Raw genomic sequence first — 2,960 nt, forward strand, 5'->3', positions numbered from 1 at the left:
GAAGTGTAGTTGAGTGACAATACCATTTTAAAAGTGTTTTGGAATATTTATCTTTGAGAAATGGGAACTTTCCTGCCCTTCAACAATAGCTTTTTACCCTTACAAAATAAATACAAGTACCTAAAAATCAGCAATGAGAACCTTGGCCTTCTTAGGTGAATATTTTGGTCCCAAAAATAAATGTTACTTTCTACCTCTTTTCTGTGACCCTGAAATAGTGTGGCTGGCATATGGTGCAGAAGGAGCTACTAGAAAGAAGATAAATTGGAATAGGAAGGAGGGCACAGCCCTTATGATCAAAGAACAACACCTGATCCTCTGGGAAACAGTGAAAGCTGCCAACGTGTAGCCTAAATACAGTTCATGAGCTGTGGCACAGAATAGATCTTTGTCTCCATGTAAAGTCACATAAGGAGCACCCAGGCATCACCTCAAATACCCTGCAATCCCAAGTAATGGTAATTAATAAACTGTAACTGTTTCCATTCTGCTTTTATTTTCTGATGCTTATTTTGCAAGCATTTCCCCAAATCATCTCAGCCCACTCCTCATTTTTCTCCTTTTCCATATTTTCCTGTTGCCAGATGACAGCTTCCCTTTGTAGCCCTGTGGGGAGCAGGGCCCACAGCGGGGCCCCTCAGGCGCCTCACAGCTGGGCCCTGCGGAGAGCGCGGGGCCCTCAGAACGGCGCCTTTCTCCCCTCAGGTGTCCCGGCACAGCCGGCCTGTCCCATCGGGCACCTGCTGGCATTGGGGAGCCAGCCCTGCTCAGGGCCTCAGCAACTGGGAGTGGTGCCATCAGCAGCAGGAGCACTGAGGTGGAAGGGAAGCACAGGATGACATGTCCTCCCGTCAGGTGGGTCCTTTCCCAGTACACGGAAGCCATGCTGCCCTCTCCCTGCACAGTGATTCTGTTGCACCTCTTCTGCCACCCCCTACCTCACTCTTTTGGGGTTGCCCATTGCAAAGCTGTCCAGGCTTTCTGTAGAGCCAGGAGGGGGTTTATTTTCACCAAAGAAGTATAAAATGTAATCAAAGAATTATAAAATGCTGCCATGTTCTTTGTGATGGACATTGCTGTTACCTTCTTGTCTGTTTTTCTATCAGCATTCCTGATGCTGGGTGCCTGCTGTCCTGAGCCATGGATTGAACTCAGCCATCTAGACATCCACAAGTCACATTTTCATTTGTAAACTCAACACAGAGCCATAGTCTGGTTGTCCCTACTGTTAAATTGTTGGTATGGCCCTGTCAGACACCCGCTGCAGCCCTGCCTGGGTGGCAGCGAGGACCAGTGGGTGCTCAAAGGCAGAGACATGGGTGCTGTTTTAGGAGATTGTGTGGGGAAAGATAAGAGATTTCAGTGGTGTCAGTTGCAAGCTGTGCTGAGCTCCTGGAGCAGCCCCAGGAGGCTCCAGGTGTGTTTCCATGTCCACATGAGCACTGCCAACTCTGCCACATGGTGCCATTCCCTCCAGCAGCTGCTCTCAGGCTCTCCTGATGACCACAGCTGTCTGTGAGGGGAGCGCCAGGAGATCACAGAAACTGTGTCATTGTGACCAGATACTGACCAAAATTAATGGATCTGCAGCATGAGAAGTAGCTGCCCTGCTTTCTGAATGCAGCCCCCGACAGCTGGGCCACCTCAGCTTGGTGCCTCAGATGTCCAACTTGGTGCTTCCAGATGTCAGCTGTGCCAGCAGCAGCCGGGATGGCCACCAGGCCGGGCAGGCTTCCTCCTTCCCCTGCCACTGCCTGCACTGGCTGGTACTGGCAGCAAGAGGTAGTCACATGCTCCAGAAGGAAGCTGACCCACAGCAGCGGGCAGGTGAAAGAAACATCCAGAGGCTGAGCAATTCTGTTCAGCCCCTGAGCAAAAGACCAGCCCCCTGGGTAGGTGCTGCCTTAAGGAGGGCAGCTTTCTCTTTTGACGTTAGTGGAGTTATATTATATAGGTAGGGATCAAGAGGAGAATGTACCCCTAATTAATCAGAAATCACTGTCAGTGAGTCACTATGTCAAAAAGCTTTTGATTACCTTTCACTTTTTAGAAGTGCCCTACTTCCCACATAGGGAAAGACTTTCTTGGAACTGCTTAAACAGATTAAAAATAGTCAACAGCTCTGAGAAAATTGCTTGTATGTTTGTGTCAATTTAATAGAGAAATATACACTCAGATTTAAATGCCTTATTGATTTTTTTTTTTTTTTTAACAGAAGAGAAAGGGAGGAAGAGGACAATGGAGACAAAACATTCAAAGAAAATTTCAGCTCAAGTTTGATTTTGAGTAGAGCACGATGTTATGAGGAGCTGTATGGTCAGGAACTGTAGGAGGATGTGGAAGAGCCAGATTGTACCCACGCCACTGCAGACATTTTAGGTAAATATAAATAGCATAAGTATAGAATGCCCATGGAATTCACTTGCTCCATGGCTCTAGTAGACACACAAAAAGGTATTAATATCTGTGTAGACATTTTGCCTGGGTGATTCTGCTATGAAAGCCTAATGCTGATTTCCTCTTTCCGCAGGGAGACTAGAGATGGTACACTTAACAAAATTTCAGGCATTAACAATAAGCAGTGGGGAAAGAGCTTCTACTGACAGTAGCCAAGCTCAAGAGGATGGTTTGAACTGTCATTTGGTAATTACTGAATTGTATGCTGAATCCAGTTTCTAGACATTTACAGCCTAGTCTGCAGGGGACTTGAGTTGACTTTGACACCAAGTTGGGAACAGCATCTCTCCTTGACCAAAACCGATTCCACGGTTTCCACCTAGCCATAGGTACAATATATTTTGTTATAAGTATAGCAACTAATTTTTCAGTAAGGCCCAGAGAAATTTATTTTTCCTTTGTGTTGATTTTTCTGAAAAGAATTTGTAACTGGTTTCAGAAAAATCCAGTAAAAGGATGGGACCCTCAGACTGTGCCATAATTTTTATTAATCTGACTAAGAT

At 46.1% G+C, this 2,960-nt stretch overlaps 1 long non-coding RNA gene across 1 annotated transcript; it reads left to right on the forward strand.

The window, feature by feature from the left end:
* The first annotated feature begins 620 nt into the window (after nucleotides 1-620).
* LOC128790379 (uncharacterized) lies at nucleotides 621-2,610 on the forward strand. Its single transcript, XR_008431731.1, has 3 exons — nucleotides 621-855; nucleotides 2,216-2,379; nucleotides 2,531-2,610. It is a non-coding gene; the product is annotated as an uncharacterized LOC128790379 (long non-coding RNA).
* Nucleotides 2,611-2,960: the final 350 nt, after the last annotated feature.

Source organism: Vidua chalybeata, chromosome 7 (genome assembly GCF_026979565.1).
Source record: "Vidua chalybeata isolate OUT-0048 chromosome 7, bVidCha1 merged haplotype, whole genome shotgun sequence".
NCBI lineage: Eukaryota > Metazoa > Chordata > Aves > Passeriformes > Viduidae > Vidua > Vidua chalybeata.